Below are 10,902 nucleotides of genomic sequence, written 5' to 3'. Positions count from 1 at the left end.
TAAATTATTTTTTATCCTTAAATTTTATGAAAAACATTTAAAGTTTGAAGACTAATTTATTAATCAGCAATGATAATAAGACAAAATATATTAGTGAAAACAAAAATTAGGGAATAACGGCCTTAGATTTTTTAAGTCATCGAGCCTAAAGTCTCTCCTCTTAGATTCTGGGTGCCCAAACAATCTCTTCTCTAATCCTTGTCTTCTTGGTGCCTCAAGACTTTCCAGTTTCCACTAGCCTAAGTCGCTACTCAAATACAAATGAATGCTTTATTGGTCGCATCTGATATTCAATAGCCGAAAATCTCTCAGCTCAAGTTCTTGAACTGGTCGTCACCAAGATGGGTTTTGTTTGATCCCTTGTCATTTTCTTCCAATTAGCAATGAATTGGTTCAAAGCTTTTGTAAGAATTTGAAATAGATTTTGAGTTTGTTATCGTTTAATTTTTGTCGATCAAAGAGATGAACACGCTTTAATTATTTTTATTTGTATTTAAAGAATTTGTAATTTGGTGTGTGGATGACTATACATCTTAATCTTATATTATAGTTTGAACTGTTTATATTTTGTAGGATGTTAAATTTTTTATCTTTTATCTTTTATATTTTATTTTATTTTTTTATTAATTTATTTTTGTAAATGAATTCATATTCAATCTGATTCAAAATATATTTGTTTATTATATAATTAATGAATAGCAAATAAATCTAGATTCAATTCGATTCATTTATTAATTTTACTAAATAGGTTAAACAAAACAAAGTTTGTTTTGTTTAATAAACGAATTGAATTTAAATCTTGAGATTTTGATTCGTTTAATAAATGAATTGAATTTGAATTAACAAAGTTTTGACCCAATTCGTTTGAGATTCGAATCGAATTCAATTTGTTTATTTATTTTGAACCTCCTAAATGTTAAATAACTTAACAGATCCCTTATTCACACACACGCAGCCTAAGTCAATAGAAAATAAATTATAGAAGATAGAGGTTTTTTTATTATTAAAAAAAAAAAGACAGAGTTCATCCTTTATTATTATGTATTCTACTTTCAGCTCAATTGCATAGTATGTAGAGTACTGCTATGTGATAAGAAGTATATTATCGTGTACATTTTTATTTTTCTTCCATTTTTTGTGCCAGCTATTGGTCATTTGTCACTAAGGCCTTGGATGGTGGGTAGGGGTGTCAAAAAAGCCCACCCGGATTGGACCCGGGCAAAACCCAAACCGCATACACAAAAAAAAATCCAGACCTGTGTTTGAAATTCTCAAACCCGGACATTTCCAACCCTGGTCCGGGCTCAACACCAAAAATCCAGACCCGGTTTCTTAATAAATTAAAATATATATATATATATATATATATATATATATATATATATATATATAATTATGAATTTATGATATGTTGGATGTTATTTAATTTTTTGTGTGATTATTGTGTTGTTGAATTTATTTTTTTTTCTATAGATTGAATGAGTTTAGGTTAGAAATTAGATGAATTTAGGTATTAGAAAGTAGATTGAAACAATATTTATTTATTATTTGTGTAAAATTTGCATTGTTAGTATGTTATATATTTGTATTTGACTATTTTCTTTTTTAAAATTTGCATTATTAGAGAAATGAAAGAAAAAATTGAAGGAAAAAATTTGAAGTTATCACATGCGGGCTTAGAAACCCGGATAAAAAACCTAGGCCCGAGGTGCCGGGCTTGAGCCCGGCCCGCACCTAAAAAAATCGGGTTTTAACCCGGGTCCGGTCTTGCATTTCACTCATCCAGTTCGGTCCCGAGCAACACCAAAACCTGGACCAAACCCGAGTTTTGCCAAGCCTAATGGTGGGTTGGTGTCTGGTGCCTCAAAAGTTGAAGGCACTAGTTCCAATCCCCAAGGACAAAGTAATACCACAAATATGACTAAAAGAGTTGATATTTCGTTAAAGTATATGGGAGTAGTATATGTAGACTATGAATATATAGATGTCTAAGCTTTGCTTATTAGACCTTTGACTTATATTATTAGTGTATAAACTCAGACTCCCAATAGACCTTAAATTGTAATATATGTGAACTATAAATAAATAAATAAGCCACTTTAGGATGTCTTTTGAGTTTTATTTTTTTAAAAAATAACATTGGACTTGTGAAGATGATAATATTTACTTTTTTTTTAAATTGTTACAATATGCGTTATTAGGGATTTTTAATCCCACTCAAGATCCTACAAGGAAAAGTATCAAATAAATAATAAATTGAAAGTATAGGTGAAGAATAAAATCAATCACACAACATAGGCATTGAGTGGGCACCAAGGACAACGAGAGAAAAATCAATTATGTGAAAAATTATTATAATCACTATAGTATTTTTCTTACACCCAAAAGCTCAATAACACTCAATATCTCAATAGACCTATCAAAACTGATTGATTAACAAATGAACCCAACCTCACTATACATAGTGATTATTTATAGTGCAAGTAAAGTTTCTTTCTTTGTAGAAGTTGTATTCCTCTAAGCCACAATCCTTTTCCTTGTAGAAGTTCTATTCTTCTTTAAATAAGTTAAATCCTAAAAGAAAACTACTTACTTCTTAAATAATAATACTTCTAAATAAGAAAATTACTAAATAAGAAAAACCTATAAAAATATACTTATTTAGTATATACAAATCATTACTGAAAAATGAGACATATTTTATAGTATGTATATATATACTACAGTTTGATATATTTATTAAGAATTTAGATACGTATATTTATTGTACAACCTAAAAAACAATTGAGACTAACTTTAAAATGTCCTCTTGCTAATTGGGGAGATATATGCATCCTTATTGCATATTTTATAGAAAAAAGAAAAATAAAGAGCTCTTGTAAAAGCTCGAATCAGTCACATTTAGGGGGCTAATAGCACTAGTTCACTAATACTTCCTATGTATATATTAGTGATAATAGATCTCAATAATTGATTAACCATAAATCTAATGTAAAAATAAGAGTAATTTTAGAGGGCTCTTGATCTACCCTATATAAATATAAAGTGTATGTATGTATGTACGTATGTACATATGCATAAAAGTCTTTATTTGGTGAATCGATTGATGTTGAGCATCTCCAATCCAAACAAAAGCTAGCTAGCTACTTTTGTAACTTGGGGAGCTTCTAAATTAAGAATGCAAGACTTTGTATAATTAACAAGTTGCATTGCTGAAAGAATCTGGGAGATATATGCCACTGTGATTCATATAACTAATTAAGTTAGCTATTCCATAGGGTTATTGCTCTTTAGTTATTTAATATTAGTTCTGTCATCACCACACATAGAGATCATATAAAACAGAAAATAATAAAATTCTATAATATATAATATAGGTAGCTGATTCTCAAGTGAACACATTGTCATGTGTTCCCCTTAAATAGCTCCGAGAGGACCATTCTAGATAAAGTTGTGCTTGGTATAGAAAAAGATGAGAGAAATGTGCCTTCTCTCTCTACCCACCCACACTAACTCTTCCCTTTTATTTTTTATCTCTCTCATTTTTTTCTCATATTTCTCTACACTTAGCGTTTTTCTTCTAGATAAGATGATATTTTGAATAGACCTCCTATATAAATTATGAAGGAACATAAGAATAGAAAGAGGAATTATGTTCAATGTGATTCTAGACCTATCAGCTAAGGAAACCATGATTATCAGCATAGGAAAAAGGAAAATAAGGATATACGCATAATAGTGAACAAATTTCCAACATTAATCCACATACACATGTATTAATCTGAAATGGTGACACTTGTCTTTAGAACTAGGATTTAATACAAAATCCTAATTTAATGTCACCCATTTTATTTTTTTTATAAATAGAGTCCCATCTTTAGGAAAAGAGGTTTTGGGTCTTTAAACATACTATTCACCCTTAGAAGAAGAAAACCTTATTTTCTTAATCTTAAACAAACAATAACTTAAGTGTCGGGAATATCTTTCTCAAATACTAACCTCACTAAATTCAAAATCAATTAATTGTGATAAATTCTTCACAAACTACTAATATGTGTGAAAGTAAAATTTTAAGCTACTTCATATTACCCATTCTTTTTGTCTGAAACCATTCTCAACATTTATAACCTTTTAACCTTTGACGTTTGTGTTAACATCATTCTATATAATTATATAAATACTAAAAACCCATAAAGTAATAGCTAGCATACAAATATATTCTACAATGGTAACAAATACTAAATATTTAACATCATTCTATAGCAGCTTGAAATTATGTTAGAATTCTCTCTCTTTCATTTTTAAGTTTTATTATGCCATTTCAAATTTTATTTTTTCAATCTTATATTTAATAGAATGTTAATACCAAATAAGCAATAATCTTAACTTATTAAACTAAATAAATGGTTAGATTTTAAACTCACCAAACTACTCATTAAACTTATTTACTAAATTAACCCACTCTCAAAATTTTAAAATTTTAAATTTTACTTGATAAACCCACTTAATTACTCAATATACCCTTACTAAACCCAAATTTTATAATAATAGCATTTTTCTCATCAAATCCGTTAAATTCAATTATAAATCCTTAATAAATGTTTCATTGATTTTTTTTTTTTTTGAAGAAAGTTTTTGCCTTTTACATTTATCAGAAGATGATGATAATAAGTTATAGAACCCAAACTCCAAGCTACCAGATAGAATAGTTCCCAATTAAGGGTCTATTTGAGATGGATATTAGACAGTTATAGCTTAAAAATCATGGCACTAAAGTGTTTGGTAAACACTGGCTGCTGTAGTTTAGAAGCTAATACGATATGATTTTTTACTTGTACTCTGTAAAATCTATTATATCTTTAATAATTTTACTAAAATTATTATTTAAAATTTATATTTACTACATCTTATTAACTTAAAAAAAGTTACAACACCTCAATTTCAAACATGAGCTAAGTTAATTAGAATGGCAAAAGAATATTCCCAACCTAAGGCCGAGACTTGTTTATGATAGAGCAAAATACTCGCAATCGTATTCCATGACAATAAACATTCTAAGGCTTGTATGATGAATCATAATCTTAAATTCATTAATTTCTAAATAAGACCAAACCTCAAAAGCGATGCCCATTGTATAAATCGAATGCTGATGTTAACACCTTGCCACCCAAAAATGGTGACTCAACTTCAATTTCATTCAAAGTTGAGACATTCTCAGTTTCAGACAATGTGGCACCGAAAGAACTCAAATTCTCATTACATTACAGAAATTTTGACAGAATATGATCAGGGTTTAATGAAAATATAATTAGAGTTTGACAAAATACGTTAAATGTAAAGGTGGGTTCAAAAAGTAAAAATTCTGTTTTTTTTAACTATATTTTAATTTTCATAATTGTAATTTAATTTAAAGATATCTTAATCATAAAAATTATTTTTAAAAATAAGTTTACCAAGTAATTTGGTGGGTTTAATTAACCCTACCCTTTTAATATTTATAAATCAAATTCCCAAGTTAAAATAGCCGCTCCTAAATGCAATATTAACTTCTAAACTTTCCCATTTAAACTGTATCTTTAATTATTATCATCATTATTATTTTTCAATCTTCAGGTTTCCATCTCTTCTCAGTTCTTCTTATACAATGTCTTCTTCGTTGTATCTCTTTTAACAATTCTGGGAAGACCCTTTAAAGTTTGAGGATCCATCGTTGGAGGTGGAGGGAGAATCTTCTTTGTGCCCGATAACATCCAAAGCATCAATAAACGGAGAGGTAATCAATCAATTGCGATCAGAGAGAAACATTAATTCCGTAAATTTACTAAAAACAATAGGGATTAAATAATAAGTTTCATAATTCCTAACCAAAAAAAAAAAAGTTTCATAATTATTAAAATATTAAATACTGCATAAATATGTAACACTGAATTTTGTGTATTCCACGTGTCATTAGATTATAAAAACAAGAAAAGAAAAGAAGAAAGTAACATTTTATTGTTATTATTATTTTCAGTCGCAGATTTTTAAAGAGTCGTTACGTTGTGTTCCACTTCCCAGCATTTGGTACTCCTTCATGGGAAGCGAGGCGGAATCATCAGAGGCACGGATGAGGAAGAGGATAACGATAAGTGGATTCCGGAATGAAAAGATCAGATAACAATAAGAGTGGTGTCGGTGAGCACAATTGTCGGGACATTTATCTGCATCATCACGCACAAGTTCAGTCTTAGAATTCTTCTTAGTGAAGCCGTGGTCGTTGTCGCTGTCAAAGTTAGGGTTTCCGAATGTAAAGCCTTTTACTAGACAAGAGAACACTGCCATCCAACCATTTGCTATGGCCTGCCATGGGGTAGCCGTTACCGGGGATTCGGTTCGCATGGGAGAACGTATCGAATAATCGCCGCTGACGATCAGACGATGTAAAGAATCCGGGGCTGGGATGGATGATTGGCTTTTTTATTTGTGGTGAGTTTCGCGAGGCTATTCAGTGTTGTTCTCCGTAATGTTATGCTGTTGAATTGTAAACTTGCGTATCCTAGTGGAACGGCCACGCATTGTTGATTAATAGCTTTCACACTAACTCGCGAAAAGAGCTTGCAGAGAAGCAAGTCAGCCTCAGGTGCCTTGGAAATTATTTGAGTGCTAGTTTACTTTGGATCTGCTTCAAGTGGTTCTTCAGTGAAGGGAACTCTTGCGGTTTTGATCATCTACCGGGTTGGATTGGATAGGATTAAATTGTATTATATTTATGGCTGTTACATATAATGATTCTTCTCGGGGCCATCATATCATGGGGCATTCTCTGGTCCTTCATCTCCCAACATGCTGGTCACTGACTGGTATCCAGCTGACCTTGGTACCCATGATTTTAAAGGTCTTTATGTGTATAAGGTACTTTTATCCGTGAAGGTTTTTACAATATGAAAGATTATATATAGCTATAACTATCAATGAAATGTGCAACAAAAGCACCAAACTTGTAATTGTCAATGAGATTCGAGTGCAGGCCGAAAAAGATTATGTGTTTCTAAAAGAAAAGATACCCACCTGCTTTGCCGCTGCTGGATATGTGGGTGTGGGGCCGGCAGCTATATCAACAGCAACAGTTCCCATCCCAAGTGCTCGTATCTTATTGCTCCAGCCTTAGCCTTCTGCAACCCTAATTGTGTCGGACTTCTGTAGTTTTGCTACAACTTATGCGAAGATTGGTCTTTTTATCACCGCATCCCTCGCTAAAACCAATGGTGGGGAGTTGCTGGCTTAGCAGGTTCTGGGGTTATGATGTCCATTATCTCTACTGCAGCTGATCTAATGCAGGATTTTAAGACAGATTACCTCACTCGATCATCAGCCAAGTCTGTGTTTGTGAGCGAGGTACTAGGAGCAGCCATGGGTTGTGTCATCGGCCCACTCACGTTGTGGTTGTATTCGAATGCTTTTGACATTAGGTCACCTGATGGTCCATGCAAAGCACCATACGCTGTGATATATAGAGAAATAGCCATTCCGGGCATCCAAGGTTTCTCTGAGTTTCCCAGGCACTGTCTGGCCTTAATGCCTTATGTTGTCGGTTTTTTGTGGCTGCTTTGGTGATAAACCTTCTGAGAGACGTGAATCCAAAGAAAATCTCGCAGTTTATTCCCATTCCGATGGGTATGGCAATTCCATTTTACATTTGAGCATTCTTCGCAGTTGATATGTTTGTTGGGGCAGTAATTTTATACATATGGGAGTGAATCAATCGAAAAGGGTTCAGAGAAATATGCAGGGGCAGTTGTTTCAGGTTTAATATGCGGGGATGGAATTTGGTCTATTGCATCTGCAACCCTCTCTGTTTTCAGGCTCAATCCACCCATTTGCATGTCACCCTTCTCTTGAGTAGCTAGCTGATCAGCAAGCTAAATCCGGCTGAAAAGATTTTTGTTATGTTTTATGATGGACCGAAAAATGCCCTTAAACAATAAAATCTTTGAATAACGGCATTTCTAATTCTTGTTCCCTCGTTTGTCCAACATCAATATTGAGTAGGATTCTACCATTTGAAATAAAATAGCGCTAACAGGAAACATGCCCAATGTATATTTACCATTTCATTTTATAACTAACAGAACTATATCTATGGCAAGAATTTAGTGGTATGGTGCTCGAGAAGAAATTTTTGCTACGAGTTGTATGGAGTACGGAGTCCGAATAGGAAGACTACACAGCATTTCGGTTAGCTTTAGACTTCCTTCTCTACACAATTTTTCTCATTTACTTTTGATAAGAAATATGATCAAGGAGATTTGCTAGCCGTAGAGGAGTTATTTTCTGATACTGACGATTGCCAACCATCCAAGAAATCATTGGATCGTAGCATCGGCCATCAAGATTTTCCTTGTGATGATTCAATGTTGTGGAATAGCATGGAATCTCATCCTGAAAAACGTTATCTCTGGGACTTGTTGCCTGATGAATTAAACTATTTACAGCATACCTGCGATAGACAAGTTTACTTGAAATGTGGCTTTCATTCGAAGAGGTGATCAGAGGTGTGTTAAACATTTCTCTCGTAAACGTTATTCAGAGATTGTCAAGCGTAAGTTGTTTGGAGACATTGTGCTAAGCACAATGTTTCAAAGTAATAAAAATGAGATCTTCGATTCATTAACGTTGCATTATTTGATTTAGATCTCATTATAACCACGCATTATTTGTTTTATTATTGCATAAAGAGGAACATCATTATGTACTTCTTTAGAGTTCTGTCTGTGCAGCGGCATGCTTGCTACATCTTAATTTCTAAGAGGATAAAATGTTTTGAGGAAGAAAATATTAATCCAACAGTACACATATTCGTCAATTGGATTTCCTTTTTATAATTTAAGCAGCCTTCCAAAAGATGATGAATAGCTCATGTAGTTCCAAATTACAAAAGGATAATGGATTCATGTCTTTTATGTAAACTACGTTTGGTTAATCTCAAGCATTGGCGTGTAAATACAGACTGAGAGTCCCATAAAACCCACCTTAATTGCTGAAATAACAGCATATCTTTGCCAACTTCAGGTTTGTGAAGATTGTTATGTCCCCAAGTTCTTAATCACATCTTGACGCATCTTCGTTTGCAAGTGATCCACTGGCTAGATATGGATGATCAGAGCTCTAACCTCCTGCAACAACTAGAAAATTACACAAATAAAAGTGATTGCGATGGAAAAGCTCAAGAAAGATTTCACATAAATAAGAAGCAGCGGCAATTTTAATTTAGTAACCAGCTTGAAAAGATCACACGCTTCTACTTTACCTAGGGTGCATGTCAGGTTGATAATATTTTGATTATACGATATTAATCAACGATGAACCATTATGATCTAATTGCCTCTAATGTAATCATGTTCTATTCCATCTTAACTGGAATGTTGAACTTAAGATAGGGTGATCAACTGCTTTCTGCAGCAACAGTATACTTCAACATTAAGCTCTCTGGTCTCTCCAACCAATAGTCCATGTCCATCTTATAATCCTGCTTGGACAGAGTTATATAACAGACTGACACCATATTCACTGTAAAAGTAAATGCGATTTTTCATTTTATTAGTATCAACGCCCAAAATCAAGCATTTTGGCTCTGAAACAATTATTAGCATACCATAAACCATACAACAAAATAAACCTCATAACTTACAGAAATAGCAAGCATTAATTGAGTGCTTTAAATAATAAGAAGGCAAGGAAGGAAAAAAAAATTTGGACGACGAAGGTAACACGGGGGGGGGGGGGGGGGGTGGGGGGTTTAGGAGTGCTTGAAATAATAAGACAAGGATGAAAAAAGGAATTGGAGTATGAAGGTAAAGAAGGAGTTCTTCAAATAGTAAGAAGTCAAGGAAGACAAAGATATTTGGACGATGAATGTTAAGGAGGTAAAAAAAAAAAAAAAAAAGCAGGGAGTGGAATTGGACTAGGAAGGTAAAGAAGGAGAAAAATAAATTTGGACCATTTTTCGATTTGTGCGTGTCATCCTTGCGCAGGGGCCATGCTAATCTTCTCTTTATCGTTCCAATTTTATCGGATGTCTCCGAAAAGACAGCCCACCCGCCCTGCATGTTTTATTTAAAGACGCAAACTTTTCCATAAACAAGCGATGTGGGATTAGGTTCCATCTCCAGTCACTCTAAGTGCTTTTCTGGTTGTGGGACCCTTTTTCATGCGCAACAAAAAGATCTAATTATGGGGCAATGCAGCTATTAAAATATTTGGGACCATCCAATCATGCTTTAACATTATCTCACAGTTATAAGTAGAGCTGGTAAAATTTAACACGACTCAATTATTTGACATAAATACGACACTAATAAATAAATATGGGTCGTCGAATTTAACGCGATTATTAAATGAGTAGGGTCCGGGTCAACACGATTTTTTTTCATGTCGGGTTAGGATTAAAATTCTTGACCCATTTATCCGATCAATGACCCGATTATATTTTCTATTTTAAAATAATTTACAGATTCTTGTCATCAAAACTTAAATATTAGAGATGATTTTTTTATTCTTTAAAAGGATGAATATAGACACAATATTTTTATTTATAAAATTTTAAATACATTTAGAGCTTTAATAGTGTAAATGTATAAAATATTAGTAGACATGTATATTTTATAATATTGATATATAATATTATTTACATATATATAATTAAAACCTCAATAGTGTGTGTAATATAAATGGATCGGGTTTGGGTCGACCTAAATTTGACACGACCCGATGACCCGTTTTGCCAGCTCTAGTTATAAGCATATCAGCCACACCAAGTTTTAATCCCATAAAATGTTTCTTATACTTCTCCAAGAGGTAAATACCATCAATATGGCTTATCACCGCTCATAGAGTTCACAAAAGCTGAGAAACCTCAAATGTAAA

At 32.8% G+C, this 10,902-nt stretch overlaps 1 non-coding gene and 1 pseudogene across 1 annotated transcript; one reads left to right on the top strand and one right to left on the bottom strand.

Annotated features, from left to right (window-relative positions):
- Nucleotides 1-6,080: 6,080 nt before the first annotated feature.
- LOC102620639 (probable metal-nicotianamine transporter YSL6) lies at nucleotides 6,081-8,446 on the top strand (annotated as a pseudogene).
- A 1,518-nt stretch (nucleotides 8,447-9,964) lies between these two features.
- On the bottom strand, nucleotides 9,965-10,067 carry LOC112498456 (U6 spliceosomal RNA). Its single transcript, XR_003065767.2, has one exon. It is a non-coding gene; the product is annotated as a U6 spliceosomal RNA (small nuclear RNA).
- Between the last annotated feature and the right edge of the window lie 835 nt (nucleotides 10,068-10,902).

The sequence above is a fragment of the Citrus sinensis genome, chromosome 3 (genome assembly GCF_022201045.2).
Source record: "Citrus sinensis cultivar Valencia sweet orange chromosome 3, DVS_A1.0, whole genome shotgun sequence".
NCBI lineage: Eukaryota > Viridiplantae > Streptophyta > Magnoliopsida > Sapindales > Rutaceae > Citrus > Citrus sinensis.
The sequence above is the reverse complement of the archived record's forward strand: the minus strand, read 5'-3'. Positions and strand labels throughout refer to the sequence as shown.